Raw genomic sequence first — 10,651 nt, forward strand, 5'->3', positions numbered from 1 at the left:
TCAAGTGGCTTTATTAGGCCTACATGAACCATCTTATGACGGTATAAATGTCAGCCATTTTGGTCCTGGAGCTGTTACGCCATGCCTTGCAATGCTGTGATAAGATACTGTCTAAAATAATGAATTTGAAGAATTTATCTGCACTGTATGCCTATGTTTGTTAGCTAGCCTGACAGTTTTAGAGATATAACTTTTTCTAATTAACTGCCAATATGCCAACATTCCAATAAAACAATGCAGTCAATCCACAGCCATACACTGGATGAAATGAGTTGATGATAGGATTTAGACAAGTTGTAACTGCAACAAGTATTATATTGTATCATATAATAGCACTCACAGTTTTACAAGAAAATATAAATTGAGACATTTATGGTCTGTTTGCATATATGTTACAGGCTATTTATACAGAAAATTGGTAAAAACCTGTATAAACTGTATCTATAAGTATATGAAAATATTGTAGGTTAACAATCATTCTATTACACAATATCTGATATATCACATGCCTTACTTTGATGTTCCTGCATAAGTAAATTTAGGATTATGCCTCTACTGCCATTCATTCCAATTAGAACAATGGCTGCCATTTCTGGCCGCTCTAGTAATATAATAGGATATCTATGTATCCACCTCATTTACGAACATTGCTATGGGCAAAGCCAAACAACGGAAGTGACGGATTCGACTTCTGCTTTACTTCCCTACTGCAGCGCTGGTGGCAAACTTGCCAGAGTAAATCATTTGAAAGAGTCCATTTATAGAGTATACAAGTCAAGTAAACAAATATAAATGTGAGTGTACAGGTGTAATTTTCTATGTATTTCGTTCAAGTTCGCTAACGTCAGCTAGACTTACTAGTAGGCTAGTTCTGTTGTGTCAGAGTTAAGGCCTGAGCCATCCACCAAGTCAATAACTACAACGATAACTCTAATGATAACCTATAGGCTACATAACTATAAAACGTTGGTGAGCATCCACACTGGAGGAAAGTTTCTCATGTAGCTACAGTCCTACATATGTCAATCAACTGATCAAACGCACAGCTTCTCTAACACACAGATACTGAGATACTGGTTCAGACCGTTCAGTGCTTTCAGGGTGTATTCATTGTCATAGTGACAACTGCAAATAATAGTTAAATGTACATGTAGGCCTAATGAAAATATAGTAACTCGTATTTAAATGGCGCAATTCAACAACAAACGCCCATTAGCCCGCGCATCTTTTACAGCATGTATTTGCCTCGTTGCTCAAGTGGTTTGCAAGTCATTTCCGACATGCATTTTCTATGCTGTAGGCCTGTTATAAATTCAGCAATTAGCAAGAGCAAGCCTGCTTCTTTCCCCGAATAGGCTATTAGCTATTTATTAAAACATATTTTAATAAATGTCCTATATCGTTTGTAGCCGATAGCTTTTCCTGGGATTTCACGAGAAGAGGAATTGCCTATTGTGGAGAGGCTTGCGTAGTCTATAGCCTGTTGCGCACGGTAGCAGCTGGAAGAGAGAGGCTAATGATGTGACCCCGAAGTAAAAAGCGAAATATTAGCTATATATTAGGCTATTCATTAGTTAAATATTAGGACTATAGGCTAAATATTTACCTGGCAAAGTGCAAGAAAAATAAATTAACAGATTATGAAATGAAATTCCTCCAGGCTGCCCTCTGCCTGGGCACGCAAAGCTCCACTATTGATAAGGCCTATGTTTTTAGACAATTATTATCAAGTGAATACACAATTACTGTTCATAGGCTGTAAACTGCAGTGATGTATTGGGTACTTTTAATAACCACGCACACATCCTGTTTTGTTTCATGATGAAAAAGTGCATAGGCCTCATTATGCAACTATTTGGATCAGTTTGGGTCTATTCTCGTTAGTTTAGAAGGTCCAGGAAGGTACATTAGCAGGCCACTCATGGGGAAGGTCTATTTTGTCAGGATGTAACCCGGTGTTAAGATAGGCCTACTATAGGAACATATAGGTTTCTCCTCTCCAACTCTCAGCCCGTTAATGCTGTAGCCTATTTTACATTCAGCAAGCAAGAACAAGCTTGCATCTCTCCTCCTATAGGCTAGTAGGCTAAAGAAATCGAAATAAGTGTCCAACAAGCTTTTGTAGTGTGCCTTTTCCTGGAACTCCACACGATTTAAAAGGGATAACCATGGCAGCGGGGAGGCCAGGTGCATAATTGCACTACAGAACAATGAAGACAGACAGGCTGGAGATGTAACATATAGCCTATGTTAGAAGCGTATGCATATTAGCCCATTATTCATAAACTCAATGTTAGGCTTCATACCGCAGTGAATATATCCAGTCAATTTACAAAGAGAAAGAAGTTAAGTTGATCATAGGTAGTTCATGTGAGTACAAAACTCTAGGCTGTAAACTGCAGTGCCTATGTTGTTTGAATAACCGCTCAAAAGCCTGGCGTTTTGAATGCATGTTCATTTCGAATTAACTGCATCTAGCCTGCCTGATTGGGCAACCATTTGCATCAGCAGTGGAGTACAGTACTCAAGTAAAAATACTTTAAAGTACTAATTTAAGTCGTTTTGGAGGGGTATCTGTACTTCACTTTACTATTTATATTTTTTACAACTTTTACTTTCATTTCACTACATTCCTAAAGAAAATAATGTACATTTTACTCCATACATTTCCCTTGACACCCAAAAGTACTCATTACATTTTGAATTCTTAGCAGGACAGGAAATTGGTCTAATTCGCGCACTTATCAACAGAACAAATGGTCATCCCTACTGCCTCTGATCTGGCAACTAACTAAACACAAATGCATAGTTTTGGAGTGTGCCCCTGGCTATCCATACATTTTCAAAACAAGAAAATTGTGCCTTCTGCTTTGCTTTATTTAAGGAATTTGAAATGATTTATACTTTTAATACTTAAGTATATTTAGAACCAAATACTTTTAGACTTTACTCAAGTAGTATTTTACTGGGTGACTTTCACTTTCAGTTGCAGCGATGAGACAAGACTGTAACTAGTACCAATTGGATACCATGAAATTAGGGGATAAAAATAATAATGTTTTTTCTTTATCCTTGTTATAGTTAAGGAAACTAAGCAGCACATTCTCCCATTAAAAAAATTAAGTCATCAATAATATTAACAATTATAAAACTATGAATATCTTTCCATAATTTCTATACAGGTAGACAATGCCAAAATAAATGCAAAACTGTTTCTGGATGCTCAACACAAAAAGTACAGTTAATATTCATGTATTTTTTTAGTTTCTTCAGGTAATGATTCGCAGGGTAATACGTCATGGATCATTCTGAAAGAGACCTCTTTGACCTTGTTAACAAGCAGGTATTTGTGTGGTAATATAACCAGACTTTTCCCCAACAAATATCATTGATGAATGTATTCCAGTAAGTTGTGACATAAGGAATGGAAACAATGTCCCTTTGAAATAAAGTATGTATAGATCTGTTGTTCTGAGGGAGCAAGAAGAAACACATTTTTCCTATTGGAGTGTCAACTGGACTAAGCGAGGGTAGGTCAGGAAGGTGAGGTCTGGTTACACCTCTAAACAACATGAGAGTTCCAGATGGAATAGCATCAAAGACTATGGTGAACTCTAGGTGTAACAGGGCTATTGTAGAGATAAAAATTCCTCATAATTGAGTATGTCACGCCCTGACCGTAGAGATCCTTTTTATGTCTCTATTTTGGTTGGTCAGGGCGTGAGTTTGGGTGGGCAGTCTATGTCTGGTGTTCTATGTTGTCCTTGTTTTGTATTTCTATGTGTTTGGCCTGGTATGGTTCCTAATCAGAGGCAGCTGTCTATCGTTGTCTCTGATTGAGAACCATACTTAGGTAGCCTGTTCCCACCTGTGTTTGTGGGTGGTTATTTTCTGTTTAGTGTTTGTTGCACCTTTCAGAACTGTTCGTTGGTCGTTTTGTTGTTTATGTTCGCGTATTCATCTTAATTAAAAGTATTATGGATACGTACCACGCTGCACTTTGGTCCTCCTCTCCTTCTCCCGACGACAATCGTTACAGAGTAACAATCCTTCTGCATTAAAAAGTTGACTCACAAGCAGGCTATAATTATTAAACCATTTCTTAAAAAATAAATACTTTATTTCTATACAAAATATCCTTATTGTTCCAAATGAAATACCTATGCAGGGGAAAAATTATGTTTATATATTAACGACCACGCTAAGAATATTTTTCTATGAAAAGCAGGTCATTTTGTAGGAATCTTATCAATGTTATAGTTACAAAGTAACATAAAAATGAAGCCACCAAAACGGGTGAAGATATAATGAGAGATGAAATTCCAAATTGAAGTTGGATTCTTTAAGAAGTGTTTAGCCCAATTCATCTTAAAAGTATTCTTCAAAGTTGGAAAATCTAAAGAATTGTGACCACCATATTCATATGTGTTCATAACGACAGATTTCCTAATATAATGTGTATGACTTTTCCAGATGAAGTTGAAAAGCATCTGGTCAACCGCTTTACCTATTTTGTTGTCAAGATACAGGGACTGGGCTACATAAGTAAGTCTGGAGATACCTTCAGCTTTAGAAAGCAATACTACTCTACCTTTCAAGGATAAATCCCTCTGCAACCAACCAATGATTCAACCTCTTTTCTTTTTTTTTTCAATAATAGGTATGAAATTGAATGAGCATTTTTCCTGTTGATCCTTAGAAATGGTAAACCCAAGGTATGTTACTTATTCATTGACTGGAATATTGCATATAGAAGGTATCACACAGTCTTTAACAGCAAACAATTCACACTTATTAAAGTTTAGGCAAAGACAAGAAAATATTTATCACATCGACTGCTCTAGGAATCTGGTCAGCATCTTTCAAAAAGAGGGTTGTGTCATCTGCAAGCTGATTTATGACAATATCTGTCAGCAATAGAGATCCCTTTTATATCGCTGGATTTAACAAAACTTGTAAGAAGTTGGGTTGCAAGCAGGAAGAGGTAAGGCGAACTTGGGCAACCTTGCCTAATTCCTCTTTCCAAATCAAATCTAGGAGAAATGCCATGCTTCAATTTAATGGAACTGTTCCCATTCATATAAAGTTTTAATAGTACTACAAAATAATTCCCCAACAGTAGGCAAAGTTATGAGGGTGAAAGGGACCAAATTATTACTGTGAGGCACATGGGCTACTACTAACTACTAACATGTACACTTGGTATTACGTTCTTAGCTACAGTATACATATCTCCCTGGTATGTTACATCATTTATGCAGCAGCATACAATACATTTTTGGACGCACCTTGTTGTGCTGTGCTCACTTGAACTAGAAGGTGGATCGGCTGTTCTTGTGGGCCATGTTTGTCATCAAACGTTGTCATCAAAGTCTGGCATTCTCTGGATTTATGATGCTTTCAGAACAACTGGGAACTCGGAAAAAAACAAGGTCAAATCACGACGTCAGTGATCTTCAGGTCGGAGCTCTAGAAAGAGGCCCGATATTCCAAGTTGTAATTCCGAATTGGATGACCGTTCAAAGCAAATTTTCCCAGTCGAAGCTCATTTTTTCCATAGGTCATTTTTTTCAGAACTCACTGAAGTCTGAGATTTCCCAGTTCCGAGTTTCCAGTTGTTTTGAACGAGGCATAAATCATGCTGGATTGACAGCATGGCCAATGTATTCAACTTTTTCTGGCCCATGGTGTTGAATGTTTATCTTTTTAAGCTTGGAAAAGAAACCTTTAAACCCAGACCTGGACCACACACCCATTCCACTGAATAGCAGGCTAGTGATTGCTTTGCAACGCTTGCAGTTAGCCACTGATTCCTTCCAATCCACTCATTGTTGAATTTGTGATTTCCAACTTCCTGTGTAATGTTTATGTCCAATGGCCGATGAGCACCAATAGGTTTTCTTTATAATTTCTCTTCATATGGATTGAAAAGGATTTGCCAGTAGATTGTCGATGTGATGCATGATGACAACTGCTTGTCTAGTTTGCTAGCTAAGATTTTGAAAGTATGATGTTGACATGATCAGTCCAATCAAAGCTATGGTAGATATAACATGATTTGACTTCATTTTATTTGTGGCCAATGACCTTGAGACTTCTTGGATGGGCACTTCTAATGTAACTCTATGGCCGCACCCGAGGGGCTTGAATTTTTTTAGCTCTACCTGTAGATCTTGCGGTGATGTAGTGTCCCCATGAGTGACAGAACACTAAGCTAATCACGGCGCAACTAGAGAGCATTACCAACCCATACGCTCCGTATTTTTTGCTGGCTTCCCCACCACCACAGAAAAAACTGAGCTGAAACACCTGCATTTTGGAGCTGCCTTACTCAAGAAAACAAAAAAGAGACCATGTTTGTATGCAGCTTTATTAACTCAATGATGATTTTTTTTGCCTTGTTTGGAAACTGATATGTGACACGTATTAATGCCAAAATAACAGGCAAAACAGGCAACAACAAAAAACATATATACAGTACCGGTCAAAAGTTTGGACACACCTACTCATTCAACTCATGTAGTAACCAAAATAGTGCTAAACAAATCAAAATATATTTTAGATTTGAGATTCTTCAAAGTAGCCACCCTTTGCCTTGATGACAGCTTTGCACACTCTTTTTTTGCTAAACAGGTCACCACTGTTAATATCACAATCCTTGGTAATATGGTGTATTTTGTCACAATGTATCAGCTAACAGAAACATGCTAATGCAGGGATTTCTAGTTGCGTGGATATTAATTATGATCATGCGCGAGCACGGAGGAGGTTGGATCCATAGTTTCAGCATTTGACTTACGTGTTTTAAAAGAGTTCCAAAATGAGGTGGATAGGATCTCTGTGATACAGAAGACATGGGCTGTGTCCATTCGCAGATATAGGCTATCATCAACAGTTCATGGTATTGGCTTCAGTTTGTACAACGTTTGAAAGAAGTTTGACTGCGCAATCTGAAGTGATTTATAGCCTATGGTGGGTCAATTAATGAAGTCAATTGAGAGAAAAATTGCTATTCAGCCCGACATAAGTCGTGTAACACTTAACTGTGACAATGCATTGAATTCACCCTACGGTCTTTGTAAGCCTACTCATAGAATTTGAATTATATTTCTATGGGCATAAAACATATTACGAGCCTGAAATAGCTGTTCACTGCAAACTTGAATGACTTTCCTTTGTATTTCCAGTATATCCAAAGGTGATTCTGTATAGGTAATGTGTCATCTGTACTCTCCCATCACACACACACACACACACACACACACACAAGCGGACTTGTGAGCTGGTCATCATTTATTTTTTTTATATTCCAGCATCCGAACAGTGCACTGTGCACCCACCAACCTTCCTTCAATTCGCATGGCTGAAACAATCTCACGGAGAAAGCATCTGAGCGAGTGAAACAGCACCCCTGTGTCTTACTATATGTAGCCCACGTACCTGATGCTGTCTGGCCAAAAAGAGTATGGCCTTCACTCGCTCGGATGCTTTCCCCGTGAGATCATCCAATTATTTTGGATGAACGTGCAAAGGTAACCTACTCTTCGAAGTGATTTGACAATCAGATGAAAAGGTCACGACTGGTTGTGTTCATGGAACGTTAAAAGGTAATACGTTCTTACAGTTAAATTACATCTTTACTATAAAAACCCATGGGGGCCGCAGACTGGCCTCTGCCTGGGGCCTCCAAATCACGAACTCCACCCACCGCTGTACAGACACACACACACACACACACACAGTCTTGTACAGCTAACCTTGTGGGGACCCACAATTCAGTCCCATTCAAAATCCTGTTTTTCCTAACCCTAAACCGTACTCCTACCCTAATCCTAACCCTAACCTTAACCCAAAATCCTAACACTAGCTCCTAACCCTAAACGTAATTGTAACCCTAAAACCCTAAAACTAATTCTAACCTTAACCCTAAATTCCCTAGAAATATTTGATCTCCCCAGTTGGTCAAATTTTTGTTTGGTACTATTCTTGTGGAGACTTCTGGTCCACACAGTACACACACACACACACACACACGTGTAACAGTATAACTTTAAACCGTCCCCTCGCCCCGACACCGGCGCGAACCAGGGACCCCCGACCTCGGGCGCGAACCAGGGACCCTCTGCACACATCAACAACAGTCACCCACGAAGCATCGTTACCCATCGCTCCACAAAAGCCGCGGCCCTTGCAGAGCAAGGGGCAACACTACTTCCAGGTTTCAGAGCAAGTGACGTAACTGATTGAAACGCTAGTAGCGCGTACCCGCTAACTAGCTAGCCATTTCACATCCGTTACACACGCAAAACATCGTAACACCCATTAACACCATTACACACACACACACACACACACACACTTGGTACTGCTACATTTCTTATGGCTTTAAATAAGCAGAGCTTTGGATTAAACACAATAGCAGGGGGCATTACCAAGATACTGAGCATGTCAGTCTCCAGTCCTGCTATTCGTTCTCTACACCAGTGTGCAAACAGGATTTCTTCTCAATATAGTTTAGCCATGTTGATCTTTTCAGCTCTAAAAGTTCCTGACATCAGCGGTAGGTGTGTGTGTGTGTGTGTGATTTTGTGTGTGCTTGTGTGTGTGTGATTGTGTGTGCCAGACATCTGACCACAAACATTAAGCACACACAGATTTACCTCTAGGATTTATTCATTAGTTGTAGAACAATGACGTTAGTCAGCTACCCACAGGCATCGATCCAATAACAAATAGTATCTCAGGTATGAACAATCTCTTCAGATTCATTAGTGCATTGCTTAGCAAAAAGAAAATGTCCTTATTGTCATTATTACCATTACATCGTTGATTTGGTGGTAAATATGGGTAATATATTTACACTGATAATAATAGTTACAACAATAAGAATTATATAATAATCTTAATAATAATTAATAGCTTGGATCTCTGCTACTGTTGTTAGGCACAGTTCATTTTAAAAAGCTCAAAGACAGGTTCTAAGAGAGCGCCTTAACAAAAGAAGAAAGTCATCGAGAATGAGTGAAAAACGAGGCCTGCAAAGAGAAGAGACAGGTAGAACAAGTCTGCCCCACATTACATTAATGGGGATTTGAGAGACAAACCAAGACAAATGATCAATAAAGTTCAAAAGGTGGGATCCCGGGGATGGGAAGCAAGAGGAGAAACAAGTGAAGGCAATAAAAGGAGCTTGAGGAAATCAATGAATCTCACTTTAGCTACAGAAAACCACAATCGTCCTCAACTTCAATAACATTCACGGTCTAGTCAAGACATGGCTCTCTGAAAGGAAACCTCAATTTAGCAGAGTATTATAACGAGGAAAAACAACAGAGGATAATATTTCATTGACAACATAAATGTTATACAATTCTTATAGCTACCCCTTTCACCTCTCTCTCGCTCTCCCTCTCTCTCTTAATCAACCTCTCACACCAAATCATAATAGGCCTACTATATTTTACACTATAGAGTTAATACAACTACACCACTACACTATTCTACCTATTATGATTACAGAACAAGCTACAAATATTATTTTGTTATAATTTTCCCTCCAGCAGGAGCCAGTCCTGTTTGATAATGCATTCATATATTTTACTCTATACTATATTATAGGCTGTACATCGCTGTCCCGGGTCCCAAACAAACGAATGCTACCACTCATCACACGTGTATGTGCATCTGCTACATAAAAAACAATATAGATATTAAAAAAAACATTTGATCACGTTTTCTGATTGCATGAGAAGATATGGAATTCAGAAAAACAACCACATCATATTAGGAAAACAATTGGAATGCAATTCAATGTCTCAAATTGAAATGCATGCACATTGATCGGGAATTAGTTCACTATTTGTAGGCAGACATTGCAAGACTTTGTTATAAGTCGTTCTTCTATCCCCCAAGTCCGGAATTGCTAGCGTTTCGCTAGAAAAATGAGCATGTCATGACACAAAAGACAAAGTTCAACCTCGATGTAGAGCAATCAGACTCACTGCAAAAGCACTAGGTGGTGCTACAGAGACCCATTGGTCATGTTTTGCTCTCGTTCAGACCTTAATTCACTAACGGACGCTATTGTGAAATTCACTGAGTGTACAAAACATTAAGAACACCTGCTCTATCCATGACATAGACTGACCAGGTGAATCCAGGTGAAAGCGATGATCCTTTGTTGATTATCACTTGTTAAATCCACCTCAATCAGTGTAGATGAAAGGGCGGAGACAGGTTAAAGAAGGATTTTTAAGCCTTGAGATAATTTAGACAGGGATTGTGTATGTGTGCCATTCAGAGGTTGAACGGGCAAGACAAAAGATGTACTGCATGTGCCTTTGAACGGGGTATGGTAGTAGGTTTATCCCACGCTCGACAGTTTCCTGTGTGTATCAAGAATGGTCCACCACCCAAAGGACATCCAGCCAACTAGACCCAACTGTGGGAAGCGTTGGAGTCAACATGGGTCAGCATCCCTGTGGAATGCTTTCGACACCTTGTAGAGTCCATGCCCCGACGAATTGAGGAGGGAGGAGAGGTTTCTAATGTTTGGTACACTCAGTGTTTATTTCTGTGCTTTATATTAGACATTGTTAAACTCTTATCAACCTCTCACTTTCTTTCTCTCGCATCCTCTATGGTTTTATTA

This window comes from Salvelinus namaycush, chromosome 27 (assembly GCF_016432855.1).
Source record: "Salvelinus namaycush isolate Seneca chromosome 27, SaNama_1.0, whole genome shotgun sequence".
Classification (NCBI taxonomy): Eukaryota; Metazoa; Chordata; class Actinopteri; order Salmoniformes; family Salmonidae; genus Salvelinus; species Salvelinus namaycush.